The 17,888-nt window shown below is 34.4% G+C and overlaps 1 protein-coding gene and 1 long non-coding RNA gene across 5 annotated transcripts in view; one reads left to right on the top strand and one right to left on the bottom strand.

Annotated features, from left to right (window-relative positions):
• Window positions 1–9,458: 9,458 nt before the first annotated feature.
• The window catches only part of LOC309505029 (sialidase-3-like), an 18,695-nt gene continuing 10,265 nt past the window's right edge, over window positions 9,459–17,888 (top strand). For 2 of the 4 annotated variants that reach the window (XM_082178388.1, XM_082178387.1), the window contains exon 1: window positions 9,473–9,572. The gene's annotated coding sequence lies outside the window, so the exon portion shown is untranslated. Of the gene's footprint in view, window positions 9,573–17,888 lie in introns of all 4 variants that reach the window. The other 2 variants (XM_082178391.1, XM_082178390.1) reach the window with 2 other exon arrangements.
• Window positions 15,180–17,888, bottom strand: part of LOC309505110 — a 23,302-nt gene continuing 20,593 nt past the window's right edge. The window contains exon 4 of the long non-coding RNA XR_014208285.1: window positions 15,180–17,646. This is a non-coding gene — a long non-coding RNA (uncharacterized lncRNA). The remainder of the gene's footprint in view (window positions 17,647–17,888) is intronic.

The following is a 17,888-nucleotide window of genomic DNA, read 5'->3' as shown; positions in this document are numbered from 1 at the left end:
ATTGTTTTAGTTTGACAGGGTTGGCGTGAGCTTAGCTTAGCATAATGAATGGAATCCTTTGTTGCCAGCTAGCATGTCCTGAATAAAAGTGATATAAAAAATAAAAAAACCCTACCTAATTACTTCTTGTGGCCTGCGTATTCACAACAAGTACAAATAGCGATGCAGATTAACACTAGGCGATTTCCTAGGCAGATATTGACTTATATATTAAGGACTATATTAGGGGGAAGCACAGGCGAAGCACTGCTACTTGGGCGTGATATCTCTGCGCCCAAGTAGCAGTGCTTCGCCTGTGCTTCCCCCTAATATAGTCCCAAGTCAAAATCTGCATAGGAAATCGCCTAGTGTTAATCTGCATCGCTATTTGTACTCGTTGTGAATACGCAGGCCACAAGAAGTAATTAGGTGGGGTTTTTTTTTTTTATATCACTTTTACTCAGGACATGCTAGCTGGCAACAAAGGATTCCATTCATTATGCTAAGCTAAGCTAGCGCCAACCCTGTCAAACTAAAATAATGCATGCACTGAGACAAAAATGCATTTGCCCACCTATCTAAATGTAGGAAAGAAGGTGAATAAGCCCTATTTCAAAAAACGGTGGAGTGTTCCTTTAATGCATTCAGTGACTACATCTTCCAAACTACATATTTCACTTAGACACAACCACTGCCAAAACTCAGAGCCCATTTTTATACACTCTTTTATACGCTCAAAACTGTTAAACATAATTGAAAGATCTTATAAACATTGAGATCTTTCAATTTAAATGAATTAATTTCTCACTTAAACACAAAGACCAACAGAACTTGATTTACTATACAGGCTTATTTGCACATGCTTACATATTATTTCCAAGACTGTGTTATTTATTTTAAAAACCTAAGCTAGACTGAAATGTGCAATATTTCTACCGTATACCACAAAGATATGTAATTTAAGTCCAAAGGGAAACTATGTTTTTATTGTATTTTTATTACTGCCAATGTCTGAGAGACCACAACCCATAAGATTGCTAAAGTAAAAAATGTGTACCGTTGGTTCATTAATGTTAAGTAATATTTTTGACTCGAACAAAATCACTTAATTGTCCATTTTTAGGTATTTGAAATGTACTATCATTAACTTTTGTAATGTTAATTTATATTATGTTATATATATGCACGGTAAAACTCTCTCCAATATGATATATACACATTATAATGCTTGATCTGTAGATAAAAGGCTGTGGATTTGCATAAAATGACTTTATTTTGTGTATTTGTATTTTATGTTTGTTGCTGTTTTAAAACGACTCGCTACCGTGTGCCTGTTCACACCACAAGGACTATGAATCGGCATCAAACGCACAATAACTGGAATTTAAAACTTCACTATGTGAAGAAACAAATGATCAATAAACTGTTGGACAGATATAGGCTACACTACACTGTAAAAAATGTTACTGCTATTTACTTTAAAAAAATTATGGTAACAATACTACACATAATATTTTTGAGTAGTTAAAGCTTGATTTCATTCATGGAATCTACCTGAATAAATCATGTAAAATGCCCTAATTTATTTAGTCTATGACATAATGAATTACAATTTTTTAGTGAAATGTGCTTTTTTATTTGAAGTATTTTTTTTATTCTCAAGTGAATGGATATGACTTGTTTATATTTAACTTTGAGATATATTGTTTTATAAAAAGACTGTATGCTGCTAGGACAGTACAGAATCAAACTTGCTACTGCACTATCACTAGCAGAGTTATTGCTACATATGTAACAATATGCTTCAGAATATTTAAAAGATGCAGTTATTCACAACCTAACCATAAGCCCTACTCTTCTGCACAATGGTAACGATCAAAACTTTAACATAATAGAAACTCTTTCAAATGTCAAACATACCTGAACATTAAACATTAACAGATGTTTCCCTTTACTCAAAAACACATGAAATAACACTTAATTTCAAGATTTACTCTCCATTTCCAGCCATGTGCAAAGCATGCTGGGAACAAACAATGGCGTCTCTAAATAAATGCATAAATGAGCTAATTCTCTTAAAATAAATAGGTAGCCCCTTTTCCTTAATTTTATGAGGTTTATCAGTTCCTCAATTCAAGCCTTAAAATTGTGTAGGCCTATGTTTCCTTAAAAAAAATAGGAAAATGCATCTCTTGGTTTTATTAGTGAAATGTTCTCAATATTTTCTAATAAACATTGAACCACAATTTTCTTAATGAAATATACATAATATTTTTAATGATCACCTCAATTTGTTTAATGAAAATTACAAGACTCATGATTCATTTTTTATTTGTGCGCTCGAAATTTCTTCGCTTTGTGCCGTGAACTTTTAAATGCGCACTTGTGCAGCGCTGAACACTGTGACTCCATGTTGCTTTGAGCACATCATTCTGCACCCGCGATGCGCATACGCGCTTTGTGCGCTCTGTTTTGAAGCGTTTCATATTATCATGGTTTTTCCTATATTTTTTATAACTAGCCTGCACAATACATTTAAAATAAGCATAATTTAATTGTATATTATATTGTATGCACTAAAGCTGGTGAAAACCTATCTCAGGTCCACAATGTCAGATGACAGATTAAGCAATTTAGGTGTTCTAAGTATTGAGTCAAGGAGGGCAAAGGCCTTAAATCTAGATGAATTTGCTGATCTTTTTGCAAAAAAACACAAAAATCGTAGAATGCAGTTAATGTGACTGATTCTGAATATGTAATGCAAATTTTAAAAATATAATGGCAATGCAAATACATTGTTGAATGATTGGTAATCATGGTATTTTGCCTGTTAATGCCTATAGTGCAGTGCAGAAAATGATATGACAACAATAAGGTCTAAACTGGCCCCTCTAACAGTACAACTGGCCCCAGCTTGCCCCCAGCTTGAATGTGAGGCTATATGTAAAGCAGAAAAGCGCAATATAAATAAAATGTATCATCATCATCATGTGATTATATTTACTACTTTTGTGAATAAATCTTGCTGCAGCATTTTGGACCAGATGAAGGCGAGCGATTTGTGACTTGGAAATACCGCAATACAATGAGTTGCTGTAGTCTAAATGGGAGGTAATAAAAGCATGAACAGCCATCTCTAGTGTTTTGTCAGTTAGGAAGTGTTTAACTTTAGACAAAAGACGGAGTTGATAGAAACTAGATCCAATTACTGAAGATATTTGTTTGTCAAATTTTAAAGGCCCATCTAAAAGCACACCCCAAACCTTTCTTACTTTGTCAAAAAAAACAACAAAAAAAACCTCAAATACTCATGAACATGTGAACACGTGATGATAAGTACGCATATGACCATGTTATATACTTGTGCATGACCTGCCTGATCTCATGAAAATGCATCTCTATGGCACGCATTGTGTTTATCGTGCAATTTTTACGCGAAAATATATTTTTTTACATGCATATAATACGCACTTTATTGAGTGTAATACACACACATCCTACAAAACTAATCCTAACCAAACATATAATACATATTACATATTACACACCACTACTAAACCTACCCTAAACCCACCCATGCCTATCATATGCACGTATAAATTGCACAATAAACACAATGTGTGCTATAGAGACGCATTTAGTGTGACGGGGTTGGAATGACGTAACAATTTCACAAATTCACGTTTATGTTGTTTACATGCAGATGGTAAAGGCATCGTTTTCAAAACGAGTGATAAAAGGCATAATATATAATATACTATATAATATACTATATATACATAATGAAGACAGACTTCACTGCCAGTTCACTTCACTGTTCACACACACACACACACACACACACACACACACACACACACACACACTGTTCAAGTCCTCACTTGTATAGATAGAGATCGTTCAGTGAGTCCCCACTAGGCCAGTGTAGAGTGACATTGGTCTGTTAGTAATATAGACATGTATGTGTGAGTGCAATGGCACATAACAATGGCAAGTAAATTGTTAGGGACTGCATAACCAAGCATAGAAAGTATCTATGAAGGCCTATATATAAATATATATAACTTATAGTTACAAAATAAAGACATACTTAACTGTTCACACACACACACACACACACACACACACACACACACACACACACACACACACACACACACACACACACACACACACACACACACACACACACAGTTCCATTGCAGGCTATTGTGAGTCCACTGTTGTATAGGTAGAGATCGTTCAGAGTTGAGATTCAATCTTGGCATGTTTAATTTTTTTAATTATTAATTTTTAATTTTTATTATTATTTTTTTAAAGTTATATTATGAAAAAAATGATTTCATTTTTGTTTCTTCAAAATGACCAGATGCAGCAAGTCAACTCAAAAGTTTTGAATTAGATCTTAAAGAAAGGTCCACTGTTGGATGGTAACAACCGACATATGTTTGGTTGCATTTAAATTGAGCAATATTTCAAACACTGACTTTCTCTGTACATCAACATCCTAGAAACAAAGGAAACAGAAAAATAAGGACATGTCTATTGATTTTTTTTAAGAGTAGAAATTATGTTTGAATTAATAGGCAGCCAATACTATCAGTCGCATTATTAATATCTTAATATAATAATAATTACATTATAATTATAACATTTAGTTGCAGATCCCCTCTTGGCATGCTTTTTTTTTTATAAAAAAAAATTCAAATTTGAAGTTATATTTTGAGAAATATAATATAATATATATGGTAACCCTTTATAATAACTGCATCCTATTAATCATTAGTTAAGCATTGGTAAACATAAATCATAATTCATAAAGCAGACATTAGTAAGCAGTTTATAAATACACCTTTAAACGCTGAATTATTGAGTTAGAAGCATATCTATAATGTGTTTAATAATTGCATTTTCATACTTTATTAATTATCAATTTTTCATTTCTAAATGAAGTATAGCATTATTTACAAATCAGCTATTTAGGTGTTTACAGTGATTAATAAGATCACTTAGAAAGTGTGAGTAAATGTAGTAGATTCAGGCAGTTATAAAGCATTTAGTAGTGGTCAGTTCACTATTTTGCGAGCTCATCTAAAGTGAGGACTAGTTATGCTTTGTAAATAATTTATAAAGGAGATTTAAAGACTCAGTTATCTTCTAAACAGAAAAAGGAAACAAACACAACACGATAGAGAACATAGAAATATTAACAGCCTTTAAATCTCCTTTATAAATGCTTTACAAGGCATAACTAGTCCTCACTTTAGATGAGCTCACAAAAACTCGTTTTCAAAAGCTTTCATTGTCAGGCCCCCAAAATGGCATTTTCGTTGAAATGAACGGCCAAAACGTTTTCAGTTTTCAGTTGAAAATGATGTCGTGTAAACAGACCCTAAAGCGTGTATTATTTATTGCACTTTAGTTTTTCGACATAACATTTTGAGATTGACCTCCAAAATCTTTACAGTGTGTTTGTGATGGCAAGAAATGTACAAAGCAGCCAAACACGTATCGTTCTTTACCATCCAACTGGGGACGCGAAGTTCATTTTGATTAATAAAATCATTATTCACTGTATAAAGTATGCTTTACGCTATACTAAATATAGGTCACTATAGTGACCTGAAATCGTTACCTTAAAGAGCTATTTCTGTTTGATTAATCCTATAAACCCTAAAGGGACTGCATAACCAAACATAGAAAGTATCTATGAAGAGAGAAAATAAGTGTTAAATAAAATAAACAAATATTATGACTGATAAAAGGCATAATATATAATATACTATATAATATACTATATATACATAATGAAGACAGACTTCACTGCCAGTTCACTTCACTGTTCACACACACACACTCACTTGTATAGATAGATATCGTTCATTGAGTCCTCACTTGGCCAGTGTAGAGCGACATTGGTCTGTTAGTAATATAGACATGTATGTGTGAGTGCAATGGCACATAACAATGGCAAGTAAATTGTTAGGGACTGCATAACCAAGCATAGAAAGTATCTATGAAGGCCTATATATAAATATATATAACTTATAGTTACAAAATAAAGACATACTTAACTGTTCACACACACACACACACACACACACACACACACACACACACACACACACACACACACACACACACACACACACACACACACACACACACACACACACACACACACACACACACACAGTTCCATTGCAGGCTATTGTGAGTCCACTGTTGTATAGGTAGAGATCGTTCAGAGTTGAGATTCAATCTTGGCATGTTTAATTTTTTTAATTATTAATTTTTAATTTTTATTATTATTTTTTTAAAGTTATATTATGAAAAAAATGATTTCATTTTTGTTTCTTCAAAATGACCAGATGCAGCAAGTCAACTCAAAAGTTTTGAATTAGATCTTAAAGAAAGGTCCACTGTTGGATGGTAACAACCGACATATGTTTGGTTGCATTTAAATTGAGCAATATTTCAAACACTGACTTTCTCTGTACATCAACATCCTAGAAACAAAGGAAACAGAAAAATAAGGACATGTCTATTGATTTTTTTTAAGAGTAGAAATTATGTTTGAATTAATAGGCAGCCAATACTATCAGTCGCATTATTAATATCTTAATATAATAATAATTACATTATAATTATAACATTTAGTTGCAGATCCCCTCTTGGCATGCTTTTTTTTTTATAAAAAAAAATTCAAATTTGAAGTTATATTTTGAGAAATATAATATAATATATATGGTAACCCTTTATAATAACTGCATCCTATTAATCATTAGTTAAGCATTGGTAAACATAAATCATAATTCATAAAGCAGACATTAGTAAGCAGTTTATAAATACACCTTTAAACGCTGAATTATTGAGTTAGAAGCATATCTATAATGTGTTTAATAATTGCATTTTCATACTTTATTAATTATCAATTTTTCATTTCTAAATGAAGTATAGCATTATTTACAAATCAGCTATTTAGGTGTTTACAGTGATTAATAAGATCACTTAGAAAGTGTGAGTAAATGTAGTAGATTCAGGCAGTTATAAAGCATTTAGTAGTGGTCAGTTCACTATTTTGCGAGCTCATCTAAAGTGAGGACTAGTTATGCTTTGTAAATAATTTATAAAGGAGATTTAAAGACTCAGTTATCTTCTAAACAGAAAAAGGAAACAAACACAACACGATAGAGAACATAGAAATATTAACAGCCTTTAAATCTCCTTTATAAATGCTTTACAAGGCATAACTAGTCCTCACTTTAGATGAGCTCACAAAAACTCGTTTTCAAAAGCTTTCATTGTCAGGCCCCCAAAATGGCATTTTCGTTGAAATGAACGGCCAAAACGTTTTCAGTTTTCAGTTGAAAATGATGTCGTGTAAACAGACCCTAAAGCGTGTATTATTTATTGCACTTTAGTTTTTCGACATAACATTTTGAGATTGACCTCCAAAATCTTTACAGTGTGTTTGTGATGGCAAGAAATGTACAAAGCAGCCAAACACGTATCGTTCTTTACCATCCAACTGGGGACGCGAAGTTCATTTTGATTAATAAAATCATTATTCACTGTATAAAGTATGCTTTACGCTATACTAAATATAGGTCACTATAGTGACCTGAAATCGTTACCTTAAAGAGCTATTTCTGTTTGATTAATCCTATAAACCCTAAAGGGACTGCATAACCAAACATAGAAAGTATCTATGAAGAGAGAAAATAAGTGTTAAATAAAATAAACAAATATTATGACTGATAAAAGGCATAATATATAATATACTATATAATATACTATATATACATAATGAAGACAGACTTCACTGCCAGTTCACTTCACTGTTCACACACACACACTCACTTGTATAGATAGATATCGTTCATTGAGTCCTCACTTGGCCAGTGTAGAGCGACATTGGTCTGTTAGTAATATAGACATGTATGTGTGAGTGCAATGGCACATAACAATGGCAAGTAAATTGTTAGGGACTGCATAACCAAGCATAGAAAGTATCTATGAAGGCCTATATATAAATATATATAACTTATAGTTACAAAATAAAGACATACTTAACTGTTCACACACACACACACACAGTTCCATTGCAGGCTATTGTGAGTCCACTGTTGTATAGGTAGAGATCGTTCAGAGTTGAGATTCAATCTTGGCATGTTACATTTTTTTAATTTTTTTAATTTTAATTTTTTTAAAAGTTATATTATGAAAAAAATTATTTCATTTTTGTTTCTTCAAAATGACCAGATGCAGCAAGTCAACTCAAAAGTTTTGAATTAGATCTTCAAGAAAGGTCCACTGTTGGATGGTAACAACCGACATATGGTTTGGTTGCATTTAAATTGAGCAATATTTCAAACACTGAATATCTCTGTACATCAACATCCTAGAAACAAAGGAAACAGAAAAATAAGGACATGTCCATTGATTTTATTAGAGTAGAAATTATGTTTTAATTAATAGGCCACAACAGAGAATGAATTTCTTAAAGCAATAACTTTGCTGTAATGTCCACAACATAAAGCTTCCTATGTTTTATAGTGCTTTCATTGAAAGTGTTATGATATTCTGTATTATTTGTTGGTATGGAACTGCTACTGAGGTACAGAAGAAATTATTAAGAAAAGTAGTAACAAGTAAATTGTTAGGGACTGCATAACCAAGCATAGAAAGTATCTATGAAGAGAGAGCGTTAAATAAGAAAAATAATATTATGAATGATAAGAGGATATTCTCGCCTCTGCTTTTGAACTGTTGCCGTCGGGCCGTCTGTATTTTTTACCCCGTTGTAGATTTAAATGGTCTTTCCTAAAAAAAATCGTATTTAAAATGTTTTGATAACTGATGGGTTATATATATATATATATATATATATATATATATATATATATACACACATATATATATATATATATATATATATATATAGAGAGAGAGAGAGAGAGAGAGAGAGAGAGAGAGAGAGAGAGAGAGAGAGAGAGAGAGTTACATAATGAAGGCAGACTTCACTGCCAGTTCACTTCACTGTTCACACACACACAGCTCCATTGCAGGCTATCAAGTCCCCACTAGTATAGATAGAGATCGTTCAGAGTTTCAGGTCCCCACTTGGCATGTTTTTTTTTAAATAAAAAAATGCATATTTGAAGTTATATTATGAAAAAAGAGCTTAAAAGAAAATTTTGTATGTCATTTTTGTTTCTTCAAAATGACCAGAAACACTAGTCCCCTCTTGGCCAGTGTAGAGCGATAGTCCCCTGTTAGTAATATAGACGTGTATGTGTGTGTGTGTGTGTGTATGTGTGTGAGGGAGGGAGAGGGAGACAGATTTGAACAATCACCAGTCAAAGACAGCTCCGAACTAAGATAAAACAGCCAATATTTACTTTATTCTTATCATATTTCCCATAAGCTCAGGGACCTTCGAGTCCTAGCGCCGCCCCTGGTTGATATATGATAATAAATACAGGATGCTCAGCATGTTTTGGTCAAACCTGAGAAGAGGCTCTAGTGTTTGTGGTGACACAACCCTGCTGTAAGAATCATTTGCTGCTGCTGCAGGAAACATCATTTCTGTGAGTATTGCTTCTTATAGTCTAATGGAGAATTATCAACAAGGACAGAAACCATTGAAATAACCCATATAGGTTATGGTAGACAACAATTTAAGTATAAATTAGATAATAATAACTGTAATAATAACAATATAAAAAGTTTGTTGACAACCTTTAAATTGGCTTGAAAAAGCCTAGCCAGAAAGTTTGAAGGTTTTCAGTTTGAAATCATTTAAGTTTTAGTTTGTAGTTTTAAAATATAGATAGATAAATAGATTTTGTTTAGAGGTAGTTTAGAGTTTGAGTTTATGAGTTTAGAGTTTGATTTTGAGTTTGAGTTTATGAATTTAAAATGTATGAGTTTAGAGTTTATGAGTGTTTGAGTTTATGAGTTTAGAGTTTATAAATTTACTAGTTTAGAGTTTGAGTTTTTGAGTTTAGAGTTCATGAGTATTTGAGTTTATGAGTTTATGAGTTTATGAGTTTTTGAGTTTAGAGTTCATGAGTGTTTGAGTTTTTGAGTTTAGAGTTTGAGTTTATGAGTGTTTGAGTTTTTGAGTTTAGAGTTTATAAATTTACTAGTTTAGAGTTTGAGTTTTTGAGTTTAGAGTTTATGAGTGTTTTAGTTTATGAGTTTAGAGTTTGAGTTTAAATTAGTCTTAATGGCTTAGAAATAGTACATAGAATGGAAGTTTAATTGAGCCTAACTGTGCGTTGACACCGCTGGCGAGGTCGGTGCGGCGCTTCTTGGACGGTGAGAGCCGTACCGACCACATTAGTTCCAGAGCAAAATAGAGGAGAGGTTGATCATGTGAATTTGATAAGAAGGCGCGCAACACTATTTATAGGCTACATTTTTGCGCTAGGAAGCTTGTTTTTCAGCGGGAATGCAAATTAGATTAACACTTATCCATGAACACAAAAGTCACACTACAAAAATGGCTTTTTGTTAGCTAACAAAATATAGTCACTATAATTGTTAAGTTCTTTCCATCTATCAATGTCTTACTTTCAAATGTAAAAGATTCCATGAGGTTAACTATACCCTACTAGGTCAGTCTGCACAAATAACGATCAACGTGCTTGTTTGCTTCGCGGCCCCTTTAAATAAAGTAAAAAAAAGACCAAACATTCAATATACGCCAGAGCATCAGAGCGTCCACAAATCTTTCTACGGCGTCGTCAGGGCGGCGAGAGCCTTTCTCGCCGGTGGCGGTGCGAGCGCACAGTAATGGGCTTCAGGGAGTTTAGATATGAATTTTTGACAGTTGGAGTTTGAAAAGTCTGAACATTCCGTCAATGTGAGTCTACGGGAGTTTTTCCCTAGCTTTGATCATCGTTTTTTAGGAAAACTGTAAGTCAGAACAGTTAGAAAAGATATAGCCCCTTACGAAAAATTTTTATTTAAGTGTGCGATTATACTTCTTTTAAACTAAAAACAAGAAAGTTCTTTCAGTCTACTTTTTATACTTCTCAAGAAATATAATTTATGTACTTCTCAGAAATATACTTAAAATTGAAATATACTTAAAATATACTTATTGTCTAAGTATATTTAGCCTACTTGTCCCTATCTTTTGATCGAGATATACTTTAAAGTATAAGTATTCTAAGTATACTTGCCATGCAGTTGTGTTTAATCTTTTGATTGAGAGAAATCTTTTTTTCACATAGTTTTACATACTGTCTTACATTGTTTAAAAATATTGATTTATAAAGAAAACTGATATGTTCCTAATACCGAGTATCTGAATTTTTGAGCAGGCTAGTCCACTGGTAGTGTACTTAGGAATTTACTTTGAAATTTCAGGCTATCAGTGTTTTCACAGTTATGCGGTAGGGGGCGCTATTACGCATCTTCTGAAAGAGTACAGAATCTCCAGATCAAAACAATATTATCCGTCTGCAGTCCCAGAGGCCGCATTTTCAGGACCCCAGTTCTAGGACCGCATTTATAGGACCCTAGTTTTTGTGTGACTGCGCCACCTACCGAGTCGGAGAACCGCAGTCCCGGGAACGCATTTCCAGGACCCTAGTTTTGAAGTGCCACCAAGGCAGTATTTCCACCCAGTTTTAACTACATTAGAGTTTTAGAGTTTTTTTTAAGTTTCATTACACCCAAATACTACTTTCTTTATTGCAATTAAACCTGGTTCCTAGGAATGTTGAGAAATTATTGGGTCTAAGTAGCATAATATAATAACTCAAGTAAAATAAACAAGGAATCATGTTATAGTCTTTTCAGATCGACCACATTTTCAAGTACAGAGGGAAGACAAGGATGACAATGGGGGTAGATTTAAGATTGTGTATATTTTACAAAATAATATATAACAACTGAACTTGAACACAAATTTGTTCATGACGTGAACCACATAGACAGAACTTCATGGACAACATCATCAAGAGAGAGAAAGAGAAGTGAATTAAATAAGGAACATTTAGTTGAACATGTTCTACTCTCTAATTTTAAATTTCATATTTAAAAGATCTTAGTTACCACAGAGTGCACACACATATACGATATGTACAGTATGTATATATATTATATGTAAATATGTATATTTCTCCTTTCCACAAATGCTTGCTCTCCCGTGGAGTCTGTCGTTGCTATGCAACCATGAACAGAGGCACGGGGTCAGCCCTATGTTCCCACGGCCCTATGTTCCCACATTTCTAAGAATTGTTTTTTTTTACTGAAAATTTTGAAAATTAGGCCCTATGTTCCCACAACCATATGTTCCCACAGCCCTATGTTCCCACCGTCCTATGTTCTCTCATTTAACCCCCCCCCCCCCCCCCCCGTTCCCCGAACTTAGTTAAGCAGGAAGCGCCAAGTGAGGGGTAGGTTTAGGTATGTTAACTAATTAAGCCCTAGTCCCCTATGAAGGGTAGGTTTTAGTGCTTGTGCTGGTACAGGGATACCCCAATAATATCCCAGACAAGTCTCCCTCCTGTGAGGGGTAGGTATAGGTATGTTAACTAATTAAGCCCTAGTCCCCTATGAAGGGTAGGTTTTAGTGCTTGTGTTGGTACAGGGATAGCCCAATTACATCCCAGACAAGTCTTCCTCCTGTGAGGGGTAGGTTTTAGGTATGTCAAACAATCAAGCCTAATTCCCCCACGAAGGGTAGGTTTTAGTGCTTGTACTGGTACAGGGATAGCCCAATAACATCCCAGACAAGTCTCCCTCCTGTGAGGGGTAGGTTTAGGTATGTTAGGGTTAGGGTTAGTGTAAGTGACTACCAAATTGGGAGAAATGGGGATACATAAGGCTGTGGGAACATAGACAAGGCTCCCCAGAGGCACACCTGGAAAAAAACGCGCCGCGTCGCTTCTATTGTGCTAACAATTCATTTTACAGCATTAGAGGCTAATATATGATGGCTATGCATTCAAGACTATTTAGCAAATCACCATCACGTTGGCTACGTTAACTTTCCAATGAAATGCATCACAATTGTTTTTAAAGTTAAACAAATAAAAATTTATTCGCATTTGATACTCACACTCTGATTGTCATCCATCTTCGCTGGTCCTCTAATTCGGTAGGTGGCGTTGTCACTAAAAACCTAGGGTCCTAGAAATGTGGTCCTAGAACTGGGTTCCTGAAAGTGCAGCCTCCGGTTTTGCAGGCAGATGCTACTCGATCAAAACACAGGAGTAGAAGAAGCTGAAACAAGTGATAGAAGATTGTTCACACAAATGTAAAATAATGTTATCATCAACATTAAACAGCATATAAATCAAAACTGCCTAATGTTACCGAATGAAATGTCAACCCAGGACGAGCTAAAGGACTGTGAAGCTTCGAGGGTGTTGATGGACTCGATCTACTGCATCTATTTTGATCATCTTTCTGAATCCCATCCGGACGAAGTCTTTGACTAAAATGCAATTTTCTCAGCTTTTTGTTTAAAGTGTTGACTTTTTTAAAATAGATAAATAAATAAATGAACTTACCCACATTCAGGTGTTGATAAAAAGGTTGTTTTTAAAATTAGTTAGTTCAAATTATACCTAAATAGGAACATAGTAGTATACTTAAAGTGCAAAAATAAAATATAAATTGTAAACTATAAAAGCCCCTTTCACACAGAGATTCCGGAAAATACATGGATAATGTTTACTTTTCACATCGTTTTAAAAATAAAAACAGTACAGTATACAGTAGTCATAACTTAGAATTTTATTATAATTGTATTTCATATAATATACAATAATGTAATTTTTACTTGTTATCAAATGTGATAATTGCTAGTTCATTTAAAATATCAAAATATGCACCCCATACACTTACCCTGTTTTAAATGAAATAACGATGTCATAATATTGTGAGATTTACACCATTATGGAAACAATAGAGAATGAATGACATTCTCTGTGATCGATTCGCGCTACGGTAGCATTTTTCGACAAGGCAGCACAAATCGTCGGAACACCGGCTCACGAAAAAGAGCCGAAATGCCCATCGCAACGCAAGTTATTAGGTGGCCTGTGTTTCACTTTCCCTCCAATAATATTTTGTTTTAATATCGCGGCGACGTATGTGTGCTTACTGGGAACATAATAAAGACACCTGGACTCGGTCGAGACCAAAAGCCATATTTGGCAAGACCAGTGGCCGAGACCGGGACAAGTCCGAGTCCGAATGCCAGCGAGTCCGAGACAAGTCCGAGACCATAGAAAAGCGGTCTCGAGTCCGGACTCGAGTCCAAGACCGGACTCGAGTACTACGGCCCTATCTACTACTTTTAATAACTACAAACGATCACCGTAGCCTTTACGCTAGTACTAACATTCTATGTAAACAAACACTTCAACCGGAAGTAGAAAACCGTTTAGTCAGTTGAAACCACTATGAATCATGGGAAATAGAACGGGCGCAGAATAAGGTGAATAGCTCTAAAATAGAGATACTGTCTAAATTTTGTCCCAGAAGAAAAAAAACAAAACAAGTAAAGTTCGCAGACAAACTTTAATTTGGCTTTTATTTTAGCACATTGCTAGCATGTTTTTTTTTTATGTTGCTAGCTTTGATTAGCATTTTACTAGCATGTCACTTGCATTTTTAACACATTGCTAGCATGATTTAGCATGTTTTAACATGTTTTAACATGTTTCTAACTCTTAATAGATTTCAAGCATGAATTAGCATGTTGTTAACATAAATGTGTGTGTTGTTAACATGAAATAACATGTTGTTAACGTGAATTAGCATGTTTTAGCATAAATTAGAATGTCTTATCACATTGATAACATGTTGCTAGCATGTAAAACATGCTATGTGTTACTTAAAATAATGATGGTAACAATAATTACACATGATATTTTTGATAAAATAGCATGTTGTTAGCATGAATTAGCATGTTGCTAACATGAATTAGCATGATGCTAGCAAAAATTAGCATGTCTTATCACATTGATAACATGAATTAGCATAATGTTAGCATGTTTTGGCATGTAAAAAATGGTATGTGCTACTTAAAGCTACACTGTGTAGGATTTTCTCCCATCTAGCAGTGAAATTGTATATGACTACCAACTGAATATTACTTTCTAGCTCCTCCCATTCTGAGGGCGTTTTAACTCCTACGGTGGCCGTATTAATTCAAATCTGCCAGCAGTCATGAGTAATCTCCAGTGTTGGGGAAGCTACTCTGAAACTGTAGTTTGACAAGCTACAAGCTACTCGTAAGTTAAAGTAGTTAAACTACAGTCAAGCTACCCTTTTGGAAAAGTAGTTAGCTACACTACAAGTTACTATCAAAAAGTAGCTAGCTACATTGAAACTACTTTTGATTTTTGAAAGAACTATCTGGTGTAGTTGCAGTAGACTGAAACCTCATCCAAAACATTAACCTCCAAAGGGTCAAAATGTTATAATTTGTAATGTTACAAAAGCCTCAACTGAAGAGTAAGAACGCTTGGAAAATGTTAAGTATTTTAGTTGAACTGGCATAGTTAGTCACTGTTATTGTTATACCACTCAAGCAAAACAGGAATGGTTTCACACCATCAGTCGAGAATTGAGGTGCAGTGTCCTTCTAATAAGAGCAGGCAATAACAAAATGTATAGGCAACTCAATTTGTTCTCTTAACTAAACTGAAGCAGAAGTGCCTGACCTGTTAATTCGACACCAGAGAAGTTTCTCAAAATGACTGTCGGAAAGACGGTTGCGTTTTGGCAGGAAAATGTCCTTTCCAACACTAAACAACCGCTCACATGCGGCACTGGCAGGGACACCAGTATTGCACTTAATGGAGACTCTCTTCATTTTTGATAGATGCTCGAAAGCACTATCAGGTGTGTTTGCTGTAGACTGTAGATAAATGTTCAATTCATCCAAAACATTCTCCTGGTTTCTGGAGAAGTAGTCTGTGATCTCATCGCTTTCATTTTCTGGCTTCCTTGAAACAATTGTCTCTGCAACATGTGGACTGTGTGCTGCTGAAAGCTCCTGTTTTAGTCTTAAGATGATGTCATCTTTTTGTTAATTTGGTATGTAAGACATACGAAACATAGGATGTGAAGCCGTTGCCATGAGATACTTTTTACCGGAAAGGTAACTGAACCTTCTGTTCACACCACTGATGATGGCATTAACTAATGGCCCACAATATTGGAGGTTTTCTTGCTTGAGTGACTGCAACTTCTCAACAAGAATGTTGATTGTGGGGACCAAGACTCCGAGGTATGCCATTTTGTCCGACTGGAGAACATCTAGGGCCTTGGACACTGGTGCCATCACCTGTGAAATTACACATAAAACATGGCTGTATGCATGAGTGCAAAAATACATGATGAAAATCACAGGATGCATAAGTCATGTTGATTATTATATTCTTAAGAGTTATTAATAGGTAATTAACTTTAAAATAATTTACTAAAGAATTAGGCTACTGAAGTCATTGGTTTTAATAAAATTTGTATTTAACGTACACTGTAAAAATAAAAGGTGCCTGGAGGAACCTTTTGGGGTTCTTCACTTTGCCACACCGGCGGAACCGTCTGTAGATCCTCTAGGCACCCTTTAAAAAGGGCCGGTTCTCTGAGGAACCACACAGGTTTCTTGAGGAACTCTTATATAAGGCACTGTGTGGAACCACTGTGGGTGCCTCCAGGAACCAAATTTCAATTTTATTTTATTTGTATTAAATTAATTTCATGTTGTTACTATGGTTACCACCATTAACTTCTATTCTAATAAACAAACTGAACCAAATACAAAATAAGAATTGTTTATTACATATTTTAGATCCATTTTAATACATACACTTCCATGCACTTGGGAAAAAAAAGCTAGTAATAGATTAATATCAATGAATACACACACCAAAAATAAAAGTATAATACATAAGTAACATGAATAATCAACCATGTGTATACAATAAGCTACACAAGAAAAGACATCTCAACAAAATGCATGGAAAAAACATGTTCCAAGTAATAAATCAATGTAAAAAATTAAAATTGACTAATTAAAAATGTCCATCTTCACTTAATTTTAAAACATGTGTTTTAGTCCGCTTGTTAAGTCTGACGTCACTATTTCCAAGTCCAAAAGCTCTATCAGATGCCAAAAACAAACAACAAACAGTGCTAATATGCACTCATTGTGCTGTAATATTCCTGAAAATTAGGATCCTAACCTTTATCTCTATTCTGAAATCTCAGATGGTTTAGTTATTCAGCTATTTTGAATCATAAAATGTTGAAGCCTGGGATGCCGTGAGACTGGAGACTGTAATGTACATTATGGCTTTTGAAAAGCTTAAATGTGTGACTTGAATCAACAGTTCCCATAAATGGTTGTTGAGTATTCTCAATATCTAGAAACAAGATAGAGGAAGTAGAAGTAGAGGCTTCGACCCGGAAAAAGTATTCTTATATCACAACAAGCAGAAAACATTTTCCATTACAACAGAGTTAAGGTGCAGTAAAATTATCTGTTGTTCTGTGAATGTTCACTGGTGAATTCGCTCGATCAGCAATTTTGTGTGGTGCTTCATACATTACGTCACTACACTGCTGACAATGGTCAATGGACCTTTTTGCCTGTGTAATTTCACGAAATTCACAAATGTGATGCACCTTTACTCGCTGCAACATAAAATGCAATCAATTATAAAATCTTCACAAGGGACATGTGAGGTACTTAACGAGTTAGAAAAGTGAAAAGGTGCATCAGCTTCATTTTCTGTTTGTTTTTCCTCTTTTCTGGTGGATGGTCCAGGCACTTCAGTGATTTTCAGGTCAACAGGAGGATTTTTATTCTTGATCAAAGATCATCAAACTTGTATTTCAGCTTACCGAGATCCCTGCAAAGTACAAAA

This window comes from Leuciscus leuciscus (assembly GCF_965113295.1).
Source record: "Leuciscus leuciscus genome assembly, chromosome: 8".
In the NCBI taxonomy this organism is placed as follows: Eukaryota; Metazoa; Chordata; class Actinopteri; order Cypriniformes; family Leuciscidae; genus Leuciscus; species Leuciscus leuciscus.
Note: the sequence above shows the minus strand (reverse complement) of the source record. Positions and strands in the feature narration are given on the sequence as shown.